The following is a 19,243-nucleotide window of genomic DNA, read 5'->3' as shown; positions in this document are numbered from 1 at the left end:
TCAACACAAATACCTTATCTTTCTGAGGATCATAAAAGAAACCACCTTTTGTTTCTTTTGGGTAGCCTATAAATGGGTACACTTTTGAACGGTGTTCTAACTTTCTAGGATTTTTCACCAACATATGTGGTGGACAACCCCAAATCCTGAAGTAATATAAATTTCTTTTACATCCTCTCCATAGCTCGTAAGGCGTTTCAGAAACACTTTTCGAGGGAACCATGTTCAAAATATATATCGTAGTCTCAACTGCATGTCCCCAAAAAGAATTTGGTAACTGAGCGTAACTCATCATGGAACGAACCAACTCCATCAAGGTTCTGTTTCTCCTTTCTGCCACACCATTTTGCTGAGGTGTGCCAGGGGCTATGAGTTGAGACTGAATTCGATGTTCTATCAAATAGATCTAGAATTCCAAGTCCACATACTCACCACCTCGATCCGATCGAAGTGTTTTAATCTTTTTACCTAATTGGTTTTCAACCTCAGCCTTTATTCTTTGAATTTTTCAAAAGTTTCAAACTTTTGGCGCATTAGGTAAACATGCCCATACCTAGAATAATCATCTATAAAAATGATGAAATATTCATACCCACCTCTCGCTCTAACATTTAGAGGCCCACAAAGGTCTGAGTGAATCAACTCTAGGGGTTCTTTGGCTCTAAGACCTTTTTTGGAAAAAGATCTTTTTGTCATTTTACCCTCAAGATAGGACTCACATGGTGGTAATGAACTGTCTTCCAACTTACTTAGATGACCATTCTTAACCAATCTCTCAATCTTGTTGAGATTTATGTGACCTAGTCTCAAGTGCCAAAGATAGACATTTGGAGAAATCTTCCTATTCTTATGAGTCCCAACAGTTTTAAACATCTCTATGTTCAACACATCTTTTACCTCAATTGGTTTTAAAATGTACAAGTTATTTTCTAATTTTTCAGAGTAAATCTGTTTATTTTCTATATTGATGAACACTTCATCATTTTCGAAATAAACTTTATAATTTTGTTCTAGCAAACAAGAGACATATATTAGAATCCTTTTCATAGAAGGAATATAATATACATTTTTCAAATAAATATACTTATCTCCTATAAATAACTTCATATCTCCCACTGCTTTGGCTGAAACAATCTCCTCAGTCCCTATCTTAAAGATTGTTTTACCTTCTGTCAGTTGTCTCTAGGAACTTGTTTCCTGTGAGATAGTACAAATATGATTAGCAGCACCTGAATCAATTATCTAGATTTTATCGTTTTTCACTAAACATGCTTCGATAACAAGTAAATCATATTTATCTCGTTATTCAAATTCTACACTCTCATCTACATAATTCAAAATTTCAGATGATTTGAGAGATAGAAGACAATCCTCTATTAAAACTCTTTTGGTATAATCAACCGCTAGTAATTTATTTGTTGATTTGATTTTACTGTTATTTACATCAGAAGTGAGTATTCTAGAAGAATTCGACATGCTGATAAAATTGAAACAAATTTTAATTAGAAAATTGTAACTAAATCCAAAATCAAGTTTTAACAAAAAGTAATAATGTACCCATAACCATTATTTATTTGCAACGATACTTTAGTGAGTCAGAATATGTGCTACCGTGGGGCAGTCAAATACTCCCTCACTAAAACAATTTTGACCAAACACTATCTCTGGAATAACTCTTATTTCTATTGACTTCGGAATAACTCTTATTCCTTAGTCATTTAGTTATCGTTTTCGGTCAAGATCTTTACTTAACAATTTAGTAATTCTTGTAAGTATGACCCGCCATTTTCAGATCTTATAGGACGGTATGAACTTGCCTCAGAAATAGAAGACAATATCCAAGACAGAAATATAAAACCCTATTCATTTTACTGAAGCCTGGGTTGTTTCGAATCCTATGTTACAACCCTCCGTAGGGATAGCCATCATTAAACAACTTGAAAAGGACTGCTTAAAGCTAACCAGCAGGCACAACATAGGAATCTCACGAGACTAATGGAGGAGACCGTAGGATATATTGACACATATCCTTCACCCACTTAATATGAACTACTTCCTCTATTTACCTTCATATTGACTCATACAAAACACTCTCCATAGGGAGGCCACTTCCAAGGTAACACGAAGCGTCATATGAATCTGGAGTAAACTATGTGGAGACGTGGCAGTTGAAATCTATATATCGTATAATAGACTTATGTTTGAAACACTATCCTCTCACTGAAATCTAGATTTAAGCAAAAAAAAAAAAATACTTTCCATGGGAGGTCACTTCCAGGAGGTGACACGAAGTTACCGCTTAATCTAGATTGTGAACTCTTAGAGATGTGAGAGCTAAAAATAACATAATCATATATGTTATTAATCTCCCACTGAAGTTTTCTAATAACTCTATCATATAGAAGTTATTAAACTTCCACTGAAGTGTTCTATTAGGTAGATTTATACTTAGGTTCTTTTCGGCTAATAAAACAACCCTAAGTCTATGTGGTTTATCCAAGTATAACTCTTATATTTGGATTTTAACCTACAATATCTAGGTGATAAACCATTTTATTACCTTACATCGCTCACGTATGCTCATAAAACTAGTTACCAACGCTCAATAATTCGGCTATAATCCCCAGGGAGGAGGTGTTCCATAAACCGTCAACTTAAGTACCCCTAGCCTTAAACATGAATATATACCGGTTGAGTTTGTAACCTAGGTTTTATAAGGTTTAACTATTAAAATAGTTGGTCAACCTATGTAAGCATGCAGTTGTTGTTTATGGATTTTAAATGTCTAACCCAATTTTATAACAACTTAAAAAACTTTAGACATGCTAAACATCCATAACATACATAAAGGCATTCAATATTTAATATAGCACTTATATTAAATACAAGAAACCCTAACATGCATAATATATATTATACAGATTATAACATACTTTCAATGTATGTAACATGCTTCCTATGGTGGGATTTTAAATCTAAATGACATACTATATGCACATCCAAGATTTATTTAATTATAACATACATAAATTGCATAAATAATTAGACACGGGCTGATATGGTTTTAGTTTTGGCATAAACAAGCAAACAGAAGCCTAACTATTGCAATCAACTTCAAAACCGTCTTTGAACTGCTCGAACCGCTCCAAACCGAACCCAAGCATCTTGAATCGAACTGGATGAGTCTAAACCGAACCATCAAAGTCTAAACCGGACCAGCCAAAAACACTTTGAGGCTGAACGAGATTGAACCTTGAGAAAACCAGTCGAACCGGCTGCTCTCGGTCCAATCTCAAGGTCTTGCTAAGGCCGATCGTGTAGTGCTGAAGGCAATCGTCTAGTATTGTGAAGGGGTACACGATCGCTTAGTGTTTGCCGCAACTAAACGATCGCTTAGCTTTATCGCATAGAACTACATGATCGTTTAGTCTTGCTAAGGCCGATTGTATAGCACTGAAGGCAATCGTCTAGCTCCATCGCCTTGTGTTGTGAAGGGGTACACGATCGCTTAGTGTTTGCCGCAACTAAACGATCGCTTAGCTTTATCGCATAGAACTACATGATCGTTTAGTGTCTACCAAAGCTAAACGATCGCTTAGCTCTATCGTATAGAACTACACGATCGCTTAACTCCATCGCTTAGCTCTATCATATAGAACTAAACGATCGCTTAACACCATTGCCTAGTGCTTCATGTCATCGTTTAGTATCCGTCGTAGCTAAACAATTGCTTAGCTCTATCGTATAGAACATCATCGCGTTACTTAGCTCCTCTTCTACACGATCGCTTAGCTCTGCATCTAAACATTCACTCAACACTATCGCATAGCACTTCATCGCATCTCTTAGCACACACATCAGTTACACGATCATGTAGTGCCATCGTATAGCAAATTCAACGTATCGTTTAGTTCCCACACCAAAACTAATTGATCACAGTGCTATCGTATCGCAAATTGAACGCATCGTTTAGCTCCCGTAGGTACACGATCGTCTATCGTTCAACATCACCACGACCAGCGCCCATTGCTATATGATCGTCTAGCTTTTCTTCACATCGTGTAGCACTTGGAGCTAGACGATCGCTTAGCAACTGAACCTCAACAACGATTTTGAGCAGAAGCTGAAAAATGGAACAGCAACTCGACCTCCTTCATTTGTTTCTTCAATTACATCTTAATTTCAACTCTAATGACTCCAAATAAATTACAGACTCTTGCTAACACATAAAAGCTCATAAAAAAAAAGCCAATTACAAATTTAAATGAGAAATTAAAGAGAATTAAAATGCCAAAACTTAAAAAACCATATCAGTGCATCAGTTTCATATTTCTCATATAAAACACCCACCAAACCAAAATTAAACCGAATTGAATGCTTATACGATGCTCTGATACCAATTGTAGGATTGTATCAGCAACAACGGTAGCACAAGGATCATTTAAGTACTCTAATTTACTAATTTTGGAAAAATATAAAGCATGCTCTTGCAAAAAACAAGTGAGTATCAAGATATACCTCTTGTAGAACTTCTTCAAAGCTCGATCTCCAGCTGCAATCTTCTCTAAATCTTGTTGTAAATCACCTCAAGATCTTCCCCCACTATTCTCTTGGTGCTCTAGATTGAGTAGTGGGACTCAAAACAAGCTTGAATCAAAGGATGAAGGAGAATAGCTCAAAGCAACAATCTTGTTGAAGAACCCTTTCTTCAACCCGAATTTTCTCTAAAATTCTCTCTTGATTGCATGCTCGAATTTCACTCCAAACTCTTCAATATATTACAAATCAACATGCAAAAGAGAGAGTTGCATGAGTTGCAGCTCATGCTTAGATAAAAACAAGGCAAAGTGAATGCTATTTGTGTTAGCAAGTGTAAAGATGGATAATGGAAAACATGACTTTTCCATATTGTGTTTTTGTTTTTCTATTTCCAATTTTATCAAAAATAAAAACTTGATTTCTCAAAATCCATTTTGATTTTAAAAATTGAAAAATGAAATTAATTTCGTAAATTAATTTTTAAATAAAACTAATTAATTTAATATCAAATATTAAATTAATTTTTATACACATCCATCTTTATATATTTAAATCATATTTAAATATAAATTCTCCTATTCCGTTTAATTTTCAAATTAAACATGTAATTATATCTCATATAATTACTAATTCCCTTTAATTCTAATTTGAACATTTCAAATTAACTTATCACCCTATTCTAGAGCTAGTCTGTTACAAGCTAGTAGGGGGACCTCGCGGACCTATAGATCGTATGCTCCAACGATCCGAGATTAATTGGCTAAACTCATTAGATCAGATTAATCCCCATTCGTTAACTAATTGGTCACTCCACTAAAGCCCATAGTTGCACTCCCCTCATTATAGATATATTATGTCCACATGATTTAACCATAATCAGCCCTTCACAGGTTGTTCGTAATAACGCCTGGGTCAAATATCTGTTTTACCCCCGAGATTACGTCTTATTCCTCAAGTTCCTACTGATCCTCTAATGAACAACTTGTTTGTGGTCCAATCACTAAAGCAAACTCTATCAGTCTAGTTAGAGGATGAGGCCCTTTGTTCAAGACCTGGATTCAGTACTTGAGAGAACAATCTTTCTCCTATCCCTAAATCAGGTAGGAGTGGACTCCGTCTTACACCCTATGTCCCTAGCTATCTATCCGATCCTACCCCTGAAATGGGAGTCTTATTGAGCCGCTGTTGTTGAGCCAACCCTCATCTATGAAAATCCAAGGGCAAACCCGAATAAATAAGAGTTCATAGTTAGCTCAGCATTAAGATCGAGTTACATCGGTCATCTAGGTGAAATAGGCAGTCTTTTACAGTAAACAACGTTATAAAGTAAGAGTGACTTATTTCTTGGTCCCGATCTTATGCAAACTTATTACATGGGACGCCCCCACTCCTCATGTCATAACATGTTCGAATTAGGATCACATCATATGTAGCACTTTATAACTCTTTGTAACAACTACAGAGTAGGTCGTATCCAAATTGTGTTACCAGAATAAGGTACCCAACCTTATTCATGTACCATAGATCATTTTGACTATTTACTCGAACCTGATCCACTCTTATGTCTCCACATAAAGTTCACGTACAAATACAATAGTCATGGGTCTTAGTTTATTAGATTTAGACTTTCATACAATTTATAAAATCAATAATAAGTTTGTTGATTATAGAAAATGTTTATCATTTTACAAACTACGAGTTTTAGGACATAAAACCCAACAATATATGCAAACCTCTTTATTAATTAATTTTTTGTGAATCTAATTCATTTGAATTAAATAATTTGAAACTTATTCAAATATTACTTTCCAATTTAATTATAGAACATATCCATAATTAATTATATATTATTAATCACAATAATATATAGTTTCCTCAAATTAATTTGAACAATTCAAATTATCCCTCTTAAGTATCCTCTAGTTAACTAACAAGGGAACCTAGTAGACCTATAGATCAGAAACTCCAACGATATGAGATTAATGGAACTCAACTCGTTAACCAAATTAATCAATATTCGTTAACTGTGGGTACACTCTACTAAAGACCCACAGTTGCACTCTTCTCACTACAAATATATTTCCGTGTCCACGGATATAGACCAATACCAGCAAGTTAGTCCTTCACATGTGTTCATAACTCCAACTAGGTAAAATTATCATTTTACCTTTGGGTTACCTCTAACTCCTTAAGTACCAGTGCTTCTCTAATGAACAATCCGTTTATGGTCCAACCAATAAATCAAAACCCCTCTGAGAAAAAGAGAGGGTATGGCCTTTTGTTCAAGTCCCCAAGACACCATTTAAGGGAACACTCATCTACTTAATTAAGGTAGGAAGGAGTGAATTTCATCTTGTATTATTATGTTCCCAGCTCCCCACTCAATCTTATCCCCAAAATCGCAAGATTATTGGGTCGGCGAATTGGCCATCCTTACCCATACAAATCAAAGGACAATCCCTCGTGAATAGGAGTTCATAATATACTCAGGATTAAGACTAAGTCGCCTAGGTCATCCTATTGAAGTAGAAACCTTACTAGTCAACGGTGTTATATCTAGTGGTTACTATTTCGTGGTCCAGTCTTATGCAAATGCATTTCATAGGATATCCTCACTCGCGTGTCACCTGCACGAATGCGTTGGATCATTACATTTGTATCAAATACAAAATAGGTCGTATCCATAGTATTACCAAGATAAGGTACCCAACCTTATCCCTATACTGTAGATGCTTTAGGTTGTATCTTGAACATTGATCCCTATATATCTTCATATACTGTTCAAAACTCATAACACGACCTTCGATATTAATTTGTTGGATTTAAGGTTATTAAGACAAAATAGACAACAATACAAACAATAACATTTATTGATTTAACATCCATAAATCATTATTGATGACAGTCAATTAATAACATTTACTATCTACGAGATTTAGGGCATAAAACCCAACACTCTGCTAATGACCTAACAATGTCCTCTAGTGATGTACCAGAGGACTCATTGTTGTAGTTGGTTGAAACAAATCAAGATTCTTTCCTCATGTGATGATTTGTAACATAAAATAGGAGTTAATTAGTTATCTCTAACTTCTATGTATGACTATTTTGCTAATAAAAGGGAAAGATAGTATGTAAATGATGTGCATGATATGATAGAGTGTGAGTGAAGAAATTAGAGAAAGGAGAGAGTCTTATCTTGTACTTTTTCATTTTTTATGAAAAAAAAAATCCCTAAATATCTTCAAAAGTAAATGTAGGCAAACTTGCTGAACCATTATAAGATTGGTCTTAATTTCTCTTCTTTTTTTCTTCATTGTTATGGTTCTTCTTCACTGGAATATTTTCTTTTTCATCTTCTTCTTTTTCTCTCAACAGTTTTGCATGTAAGTATAGGAAAGATGAAAGTTAGTAAAGTTGTTAGCTTTTATATGTAGAGTTTTTCATCAAACACCTGGTGGGTTATTGCTAGCTAAGTTTTCTTAACATTCATGAGCTCCATTGGTTTGTCCTATATGTGATCTGCAATGGTTTCTCACTAGTTTGAACATCCTAGATCGTCAGGCAATCCAACAACTAAAGCATAGTTCATCAAGACAATCCTTAGGTCATCAACAATCAATATTAGCTTTACTGGGTCTAATGAAAATGAAAATGTGTACCGATGGAAATTGAAGGATAAATAAGATTTCCACAGTTATTATACAAAGAGAATGACATTAGACATAAAGGAAACGAAAGAGGACAAAAGTTTTCAAATTAATAAAAAAGAAGAGTATGTGAAAGATGTTCACCTTACAACTTTCAAATATGTTGTGTCTCTCAAGAAGGTGAGAATATGAAATGAATAGCTACTTTGCTCTGATGTCTAATTTTTCAATGAACTTCTTAGTGGCATATATCTAGAAAATAGATATGAAAAGGGACGTACAAAGAAAAGAGTAAAGAGAAATGAAATTAGTGAGAAAGATAGGTAGAAAGCAAAATGGGAAAAAAATAACAAATGTGAAAGAAATCTCGACATGAGGAGATCCTTGAGCGGAAGTGGATCGTTTAAATTCCATTTTGATTGAAAATAAAATTTACAGTAAACATTCAAAAGATATGCATTTAACTATAAATTACAACATTCTTTTGAAAAAGAAATAAGTTCTAGAGTTTTCACCTTTAAAGAATTTTTCTTCACGAATCTCTCGAACAATCACGAACACAACACCTTCCATTTGGAACTTCTTCTTCTCACACGAATACTACCAATCGAGAACCCTCTGTATTCTCTTATGGGATTAAAGGATTCAAGCAGGAGTTGTAGACTTTGCTTGAATCCTTGGTACAGGGAAGGAGAAGGAGAGGATTGGAGGAAGTTTTTCTAAGAGAACTTTTCTTTATAATTTTCTTTTGGAACAAGATGCATCTCATCCACCCACTTTTGTCACTTGTTAGTTATTTAGAGAGAATGTGGAGAGGGAGTTATAACTCCTTCCCTTTTATTAACATATAGCCTATAGTTGTATATTACATCAAATACAACATGAACTATAGTTTTTATTCTCTCTTAACTATAAGTGATGTTTAGTATAAATCACATTTATATTAAATTCATTTATACAAATCTCATCCATATATCTAATATTTAGATCATATCCAAATATTTTGTTCCTCTCAATAAAAATCATATTTATATTTAATTACAAGAATCTTATTCATATAATTGGTATTTGAATTATATTAAAATTTCTCTCATACTGTATCAAATACATTATAATTAATTATATCATATATACTTAATTCCCTCAATCAATTTGAACACTTCAAATTAATCCAAAGATTAAATCCCTGTTGAGCTACAGCAGGGACCTTATGGACCTGTAAATTGAAGCTCCAATGGTACTCATACAATTAATTGAACTCTTTAATTAAATTACCCAACATCCATAAACTTTTGGTCACTCCACTAAAGACCGACAACTACACTCTTCGCACTATAGATAAACTTCTGTGTCTATTGATATAACCAATCAACAGCGCAATGACCCTTCACAAATTGCTCGTAAGTACAATTGGGCTAAAATACTATTTTGCCCCTGTAGTTACATATAACTTCTTAAGTACCACTGATTCCTCTAATGAACAATAAGTCATAGTCCCACTATGACCAAGTTCTCTTAGGCCAGGAGAGGGTATGGCCACTATGTTCAAAACTTGGAATCAGCCCTTAAGGAGCAATTTATCTACTTGCCTCTACATCGAGAAAGGAGTGAATTCCGTCTTGTGTAGCTGAGTTCCCAGTTCCTAAATCAGATGAATCCCCAAAATGGTAGGCTTGTTGAGTTAGAAATCTAGCCACTTTCACCCATACAAATTAAAGGACCGCCTTCATGAGCAGGAGTTCACAACTCACTCAGGATTCAGGTCATGTCACCTATGGTCATCCTAGCGAAATGTAAGTCTCTATTATTAACGGTGTTATATAAAGAGACTAGTCATTTTGTGGTCCGATCTTATACAAACTCTTTGTATAGGATACCCCTGCTCGCATGTCTCCATATGAATGATCAGGATCAGATCATTTGTAGCACTTTACAACACTTGTAACATCTATAAAGTGAGTCATATCCATAGTGTCACGAGGATAAGATACCCAACCTTATCCATCTACTACAGATCATTTAGGTTATCATTTAAACAAAATCCACCTGTATGTCTCTATATATTTGTTTAAATTACATAAAATAACCTCAGATCTTAGTTTATTGGGTTGAGTATATGCTTATAAAATAAAAGTTATTTTATTAACAACAATAGGTTTATACAGAGTTTACAAACTACGAGAATACCAGGAGATTTAGGACACCATTCCCAACAATCTCCCATTTGTTCTAAAGCCTAGGAAGACTAATGTACAATACAAATAAAAAAACAAAATGCAATAAACTAGGGCATACACTTTACCTCAGTAACATCTCCCACTTGCCCTAGATAATGTGCCGCATATCCCATAGACCCAGACTTTCTAAATGACCCTCGAACACTTTAGCCGTGAGAGCCTTTGTAAATGGATCAGTAATGTTTTGCTTCAACGCGATGTTCGTGACAATCACATCACCTTGATGCACAATCTCCCGGATCAAATGATATTTTCGTTTTATGTGCTTGTCTCTTTGGTGACTTCTAGGTTCCTTAGAATTTGCCACAACACCACTATTATCACAATAAAGTGTGATGGACAAAGACATATTTGGAACAACTTCCAAATCAGTAAGGAACTTCTTAAGCCAAACAACCTCTTTAGCAGCATCACAAGCAACTACGTATTTGACTTCCATAGTGGAGTCTGCGATGCATCATTGCTTGATGCTTCGCCATACTATAGCTCCTCCATTGAGAGTGAACACTGACCCTGATGTAGATTTTCGATAATCCCAATCAGTCTGAAAGTTAGAGTTTGTATATTCTATAAGGATCAAATTCTTATCTTCATACATGAGCATATAGTCCCTCGTTCTTCGAAGATACTTGAGGATCGTTTTGACCGCTGTCCAGTGATCTAATCCCAGATTGGACTGATATCAACTGATAATTCCTACTGCATAGCAAATGTAAAGTCTAGTATATAACATTGTATACATAAGACTACCAATAGCCGATGCATGGGGAATTCATCTCATTTCTTCAACCTCTTGAGGAGTCTTAGGATACTGTTGCTTAGAAAAAACAATTCCATACCTAAAAGGTAATAAACCCTTCTTCAAATTGTGCATTGAATATCTGAGAAGCATCTTGTCAATATACGATGTCTGAGACAGGGCCAACCTTTTGTTCTTATGATCTCTTATGATCTAGATCCCGAGAACAAACTGTGCCTCTCCCAAATCTTTCATTTAGAATTGGGCAGCATTTCTTAACATCAGTCAGAAAACCTACATAATTCCCAATGAGTAGGATATCATCTACATACAGCACGAGGAAAGCTACTGAGTTGTTGATAATTTTATTGTAAACACAAGGCTCATCAACATTCTGATCAAAGCCATAAGATTTAATCACAGTATCAAATCTTATATTCCAAGATCGAGATGCTTGTTTCAGTCCATAAATTGACCGATTAAGCTTGCAAACCTTTTACTCTAGATCTTGTTGAATGAATCCTTCTAGTTGAACCATGTAGATGGTCTCCTTAAGATTACCATTCAAAAAGCTAGTCTTGATGTCCATTTTTCATATCTCATAGTCATAATATATGGCAATGGACAAGAGAATCTTGATAGACTTTAACATGATAACAAGTGAGAAAGTTTCTTCATAGTCCACTCCCTTAACCTCGGTATAACCTTTTGCCACAAGGCTAGCTTTAAAGATCAGTACCTTTCCATCTATACCTCTTTTCCTCTTGTACATCCATTTACAACCCATAGGTTTTACCCCATCAGGTTGATCTACAAGGTCCCAGACAGAATTGAAGTACATATACTCAATTTCTTGATTCATGGCTTTAATCCATTCATCTTTGTCAACATCTTCCATTGTTTGCTTATAAGACAATGGATCCTCGACTCCATCATTAGATATGATGTTTTGGGCTTTTATTAAACCCATGTAGCGTATGTCAACTCTTGAGATGGGTGACCCTCCCACTACGTCAAGGCAATCTCAACTCTTGAGATGGGTGACCCTCCCACTACGTCAAGGCAATCTTAACTCTTGAGATGGATGACTAGATGAACTGACATCAACAACTCTGGTTGATCTATCAGTTTGTTCAACAACTCTTGTTGAAGTCTCAGCAATCTCATTAGAAATCTCATTTAAAACAAGTTTACTGCGTAGTTTATGATCCCTTATGTGGTCTCCTTCCAAGAAGATAGCATTTTTCGATACAAACACTTTATTCTCACTTGAATCATAGAAGTATCCACCTCTCGCTTCCTTGGGGTAACGCCTATAAATAGGCATACTTTTGGACGAGGTTCCAACTTTTTGGGGTTTGCCATATGCACATGGGCTGGACATCCCCAAATCCTAAAGTGGCGTAAACTACCTTTCCGACCTCTCCATAACTCAAAAGGTATTTCAGAAACACTATTTGAGGGAATGTTGTTCAAAATATAAACTGTAGTTTCTACTGCATATCCCCAAAACGAGTCTGGAAGATGAGCATAAATCATCATAGATCGAACCATGTCCAACAGGGTTCTGTTTCTCCTTTCTAATACACCATTCTGTTGACATGTACCTGGGACTAAGAATTAAGACGTGATTCCATATTCTATCATATAGTGGAATCTTAAGTCCATATATTCTCCACATTATCAGATCGTAGTGTTTTTATCTTCTTACCTAACAAGTTTTCAACTTCAGTCTTGTACTCCTTGAACTTTTCAAGAACTTCAAACTTATGTTGCATTAGGTATAGATACCCAATTCTAGAATAATCATCTATGAAAGAGATGAAATATTCATACCCACCTCGTGCTCTTACATTCATCGGACCACAGAGGTCTTAATGTATAAGCTCTAAGGTTTCTTTGGCTCTATAACCTTTTCCAGTAAAAGGTCGTTTGGTCATTTGGCCTTCAAGACATGATTTACATACTACTAAAGAGTTTTCTTTTAAACCATTTAGAAGTCCACTTTTCACAAACTTCTCAATCCTATTGAAATTGATGTGACCTAACCTTAGATGCCAAAGATGGATATTTTCTTTAGGATAACTTCTTGGTCTTTTTACTGTTGTTGCTATTTTGAACATTTTAGTATTGAGCACAACTTTTATGACTAATAGTCTTAATACATACAAGTTATGTTCCATTGAACCAAAACCTATCTCCATTCCATTCTTAAAAATAAACACTTTATTCTCAGAGAAGAAAATGTAATAAATTTGTTCAATTAGACAAGAAACAGAAATTAGGTTACCCTTATTATGAGGTACTATATATACGTTATCCAATAATAGATATTGTTTCTTGTCCAAAAATAACTTAAGCCTACCTACAGCAACAGTTGAAACGGCCTTGCCAGTACCGACTCTAAGAGTCATCTCTCTAACTTTCAACTGTTTCCAAGAACTAAATCCTTGATGGGAAGAACACACGTGGTTAGTAGCCCCTAAATCAATAATCCAAGCATAATCATCATTATCTACTAAACACGTCTCCAAGACAAATAAATCATATTTATCGTTTTTTGAGTTCTTTCTTTTTTGGAGAATAATGGGATCAGTATCAGAACCCATATTATAAACTCCATGTTTTATCTCAAAGGACAATCCTCGTCAATGATCTTCATAGAGTTGGCAACAACTGTTTTCTCTGTTAGTCCATTGACATTCAATATGGACTGGATATTGTCTTGGGAACTAATACTACTGGTTTCATTGTCAACAATCCCATTTTGCTTGAATAGTGAGAACTGTCGTTCAAACAAATCTCGCAACGATTCCATGATCTCATGTACAATGACCATGTTCTCAAACCTTTTGGGCAATGCATCAGGTATGCTTGCCAAAATGTGAAGTTGGGCAGTTGAATTAGCCTTCATCCACACCTCATATGCATTACGAACATTTCATGGTGCATCAGGGGTTAAGACTTGAGGACAATCCTCATTCATGAAAACTTCGAGGCTGTTTACCACGAAAAGAATTTTAATGGATTCTTTCCACGTCATGTAATTAAAACCGATCAAACTTGAAAAGGCAACTAAGGAAAATCAATAATAGCAATGACGCTTTAAAATCAATAATTGATCTACATTAGATTTTAGTATAACTCTTTTTAAAAAAATCCAATTAGTTTTAGCAAAATCTAAATGAACCCCATTTAACATCTAATTTTGCAATGACGCTTTAGTGATTTAGGACAAAAGCCACCGAAGGGTAGTCAATTTCTCCCTTCACTGAATTGAGACACTCTCAACTAATCATTACACCAGAATAACTCTTATTCCTATAATGATTAGTCATCATTTGTTTGATCAAGAAATCATTAACTTGCTTAATAATTTTTCGTAAGTGTGACCCATCATTTTAGATCCTAGAGTTTCTCCCCATGAGCCAATCGAAGGTAAAAACCAATTGGGGCAAAAACTAAAGCGACCTTATTCATTTCTGGAGTTCGCCTTGATATTGACCAACTACACAAACCATCCGAAGAGGGACACTCCCAGGATGTCTCGAGGCGGTGCAAGAAGGTCTCATGGTGCAAACGAATGGAAGAAATCGTAAGACATGTTGACACGCATCCTTCTCCCACTTACTATAAATATTCTATTCATTCACCTTGATATTGACCCATGCAAACACCATCCAAACGGGGACGCTCCCAGGGCGCCTCAAGGCCAACCATAAATCTCACGGTATAAATAGTAAGGGAGAAACGTGAGTGGAAAAATGACATATCATATACATCTTTTCCTTCCACTCAGTATTTTAACAACCTAGGGTTTAATTTACTTAGGAAAAATACGGCTAATTATTTTTACTAAGTGATTGTTTAAGTTTGCCCAATAGTAACACTTACTTTAGAAAGTTAAACAAATTTGATTAACATTCATTAAACACTTTAACAAATATTAATCAACAATTGCATGTTTGTAGCAAATCTATCTCATTCACTTTCCAAGTAGGTTCCCAGGTAGGGGTGTTTCATTTCCGTCAGCTTAAATACCCCAGCCTAGCCAGAACCCGCCTTAGACAAAAGGTTCCTTATAGATATATTTACTACAACTTTAATCTTTTATTGAAATCAATTTAATCCTATTAAACCGATTTAAAAGATTAATCTAATTTCTAATCTTATTAGAAATTTGTGAACTTAAGTCTATCTCAATCATAGTTTAAAACTATTTTAAAAAATGATTTTACCTAAGTTTGCATGCAACTTTTGGTTATTGATTTTAATTTTTAATTTCATTTTTTTATCACTCTTATAAAGTAAATGAAACAAATTAAAACCGACATTGCAAGCAAGACATACATGATTTATTTATAACAATTATAAATTAACCTAAGGTAATATCATGTTTCATGCAATGTTCATTCATTACTAACATATAACTATTATATAACTGAGTAATGAAGTAAGCTATCGTATACATTCCATACAACCATTCAACTTTATATTATAACACTTATAATATAAATGATGCATGGATATGCTATAATGCATGCATACATATAGTATAACTCTTATATTATATGATGCATGAGTATGCTTTATGTAATTTAAATCATGCATACTAATATATTATAATTTTTATAATATATAAAATGATGCATGAAAATAAATGCATAACCTATGGTAGGTTTTAAAAGTTGAGTCCACCGGTTCGGAATAAGTGAACCGGGTCTTGAACCGCTCGCCTTGAAGCATTGCAGCTTGATTGTGTAGCAAATGTCCTTACCGTCGAGCAACAAGCATCGAGTATAAACGATCGTGTAACAACGATTGCATAGCTTTGGACTTTACGGTGATCATGAAAGTTCACGCGATCGTGCAACGTGCTTCGAGTAGTGCATACCATGTAATCGTGTAGCTAAAGACTATGCGATGAGCATGATAGTCCACACGATCGTTTAGCACGCAACCCATGCGTCAAGCATTAAATGCCGCTCGATCGTCTACTCCTCGAGCGCTTACGCAATCTTGCTACCAACGCAACATGATCGTGCAATAACTTTACACAATCGCGTAGCATTTAGCTATGTGAACGTCTAGCATATACTACACGGTCGTATAGAAAACTCTACATGAACACATAGCAAAATGTAAACAAGATCCACCTGTATGTCTCTACATACTTGTTTAAATTACATAAAATAACCTCGGATCTTAGTTTATTAGATTGAGTATATGTTTATAAAATAACACTTATTTTATTAACAATAATATATGTTTATACAACAATATGTTTACAGACTACGAGATTTACTTGTTTGAAAGATGATACCGAAAAATATGAAAGACAATGTTGAGAGTATTTGTAGAGAGGGCCCAACCACAAATTCTATTTGTTGTCAGAGGAAAAGCTTAAAAAGGATCGTCAATAGCAAGCCTTCAATACCCAAAATATAGAGTCATTGGTCGCTGTCGAAAACAACATCTATTCGGTCACAAAGGCTTTTCTTACTAACTTCACGCTCATCCCTAACCACACATTCTGACGCCTAATCCAAGATCGGTGTGTTGTGGATTAGTCTTACGACGTCAAGGGAATTCCAAATCAACCGGCGAAACTATCTTTGGTTCAATCGGTACTTGGCCAAGCTTCTGTCGAGATGAAACTGTGAGTGACACTTCGTGTGTGAGTATAGAGAAAGAATGAAAACAAAGAAGTACTAGAAAAGAAAAATAATACAATATAACTAACAGAGGGAAAGAGATTTTTCTAATGCAATGCCTTCTAAGTTGGATATATATGTAAATAGGTTGAGGAGCAATAAAACATTAGCTCGAAATTAAACCATCAAACTACAATAAAATATAACTGCATTTTATAATAATCATTGAGAACCAATTGATTCCTCTGTTTTCAATCTTTTTTACTGTGTAAATATGTAAATATATATGTTTTCCAACTTAATGTAACAAAAACAAATATAAGAACTCTTTCTATTAAGATAAATAATAAAAAAAATGGACAACACAAAAACGAAGAGAAAATGAGCTGAACAAGGCAACACAATTATATCTACAACAAATACTCCATTTTTAGCTTGAAAAATTCTCCCTCTGGAAATAAACTAGCTTTTCTCAAGTAGAACACAAGGCAACAAAATTATAACTAAAAATTTTACTCGAAGTAACTTCTTTTAAAGTAGTAACTCTCGATTGGAACCGAACCACAGAAAGAAAAATAAAATTTGATTAAAGAAGAGTGAGTGGTGAAAAAGCCCTAAATTAGGAGATTTAGGTTCTTGCCTTGCAAATGAGAAGAATGAGAAATATCTAAATTAGAAGAATAGACTAGCACAAACAGATATAAGAATGTACACACAAAACCATAATGCTTTCAATATACTAAATGATGTTCTAATTACCTTGCTATTATGTTGGTTAACTGGTTCAAGTGAAACACATCAGCGATTCCAAGTATTCAACTGGCCGTTTTGTGATTTACGAGTTTGTGATTGTGTGGGGAAGAACTGGGTCATTAAAAGTTGTTCTAAGGACAGGATTTTCGATACAGGTTAAATCGTTTCCGGTGATTTTGGAAGGAGATGAAATTTGGGAAGACAAAGACGACTTAGGGCAGCGAATAGAAGGATGGGAGATGAAATACCTGCCACAAATACTCAGATGGAAAGAGAAGGGAACTCGATCGAATGCTGAAGGGAGGAAATAGCACAAACGGAATGGAAATGAAGAAGTCGTGCAACAAATCGAAAGGGAAGGGAAGAAGTCGTAGCTATGAAAATGGGAAGGGAAGGGATGAAGGGCTTTTTATAGAGTCGTAGCTATGAAAAGAGCGAAAATTGGGAATGCAGAGATAGCGGAGAGTTGAGAGTGGAAAGAGAATGTGAGAGATGGAGACGTTGGAGAAAAAATAAAACTTATAAATTTTTTCATAGATAGTCTATTTTTTTTTTTTTAACCATCGTTGGTTGACCTAGTGATAAATAACGTATAACGCATAATATAATGATCAAAGTAGATATATTATTAGTTTAAACACTTTTTTAATAGTTACATTAATTACTATTTCTTTTGTTTAACTACGGACCTTCAGTTTACAAGACTGACGCTCTACCACTGAGCTATAAGGGCTTTTTGAATGAAAAATTAAAACTAAACAATAAATCAATTATTAAAGTAAATAATATCAAACAAAATGTTATTTCAATTTTAATGAAAAGATATAATATATATATATATATATATATATTTATATAAAGTTCATCGAGTATTCTTGCCATTATCAAATTTGGAACAACATAATCTCTTGATTTCAAATTATGCATGTGAAATATTACTCTGATTCACCATAAAAATTTGGAGTCGTTCACTATTTTTTTCATTGAAATAATAGTTATGATAATTTCAAATTTTCTTAACACATAAAGATCATTTTCTTTTCATTTTTTTTATATAGTTGTGTAGTATTATAAATGCTCTTACTGTTTATATATATATATATATATTTGTCTATACTCCAAAAACCATACCTATTAATAAAAAGAATAATTCAATATTAAAAAAATAATTAAAAAAAAGAGAGCACAATAATTTATAACTAAAAAAAGTCGAAGATTTCATGCATGTATATATAAAAAATTATTAATTGAAGCAGATCTTTAAGAGGATAAAATAGAGATAAAGTTTGTAAGTAGAGCCAACATATTTTTGTGGATAATTATTTTAAATGACAAACTTACTGAAAATATTTTCAAAACTAGTAAAATGTGTCACTCTCAGTAGTAGCTGGACATTAATAGATGTCTATTAATGTTTATCATATTTCCATATTTCAATATGACACCATTTTTATTCTTAAAAGCTATCTTTAGTACTATTTCAAAATCACACAATTCAAAGTCTCAATCCCAAGGAGGCTCTAAAACTAGAAGATTTACCAAAAATACCTATTTACTCTAAATCCCAAAGAGGCTGCAAAACTAGAATATTTACCAAAAACACTTATTTATTTTATGTAACAACTGCTTTTTCTCAAAATAATAATAATAATAATAATAATAATAATAAAA

General features: G+C 34.2%; 1 long non-coding RNA gene across 1 annotated transcript; it reads right to left on the bottom strand.

Moving 5' to 3' along the window:
* Positions 1-16,390: 16,390 nt before the first annotated feature.
* LOC120091935 lies at positions 16,391-18,037 on the bottom strand. The gene is made up of 2 exons (XR_005485867.1): positions 17,579-18,037; positions 16,391-16,822 (listed from the first exon to the last, which is right to left on the bottom strand). It is a non-coding gene; the product is annotated as an uncharacterized LOC120091935 (long non-coding RNA).
* Between the last annotated feature and the right edge of the window lie 1,206 nt (positions 18,038-19,243).

The sequence above is a fragment of the Benincasa hispida genome, chromosome 1, assembly GCF_009727055.1.
Source record: "Benincasa hispida cultivar B227 chromosome 1, ASM972705v1, whole genome shotgun sequence".
In the NCBI taxonomy this organism is placed as follows: Eukaryota; Viridiplantae; Streptophyta; class Magnoliopsida; order Cucurbitales; family Cucurbitaceae; genus Benincasa; species Benincasa hispida.
Note: the sequence above shows the minus strand (reverse complement) of the source record. Positions and strands in the feature narration are given on the sequence as shown.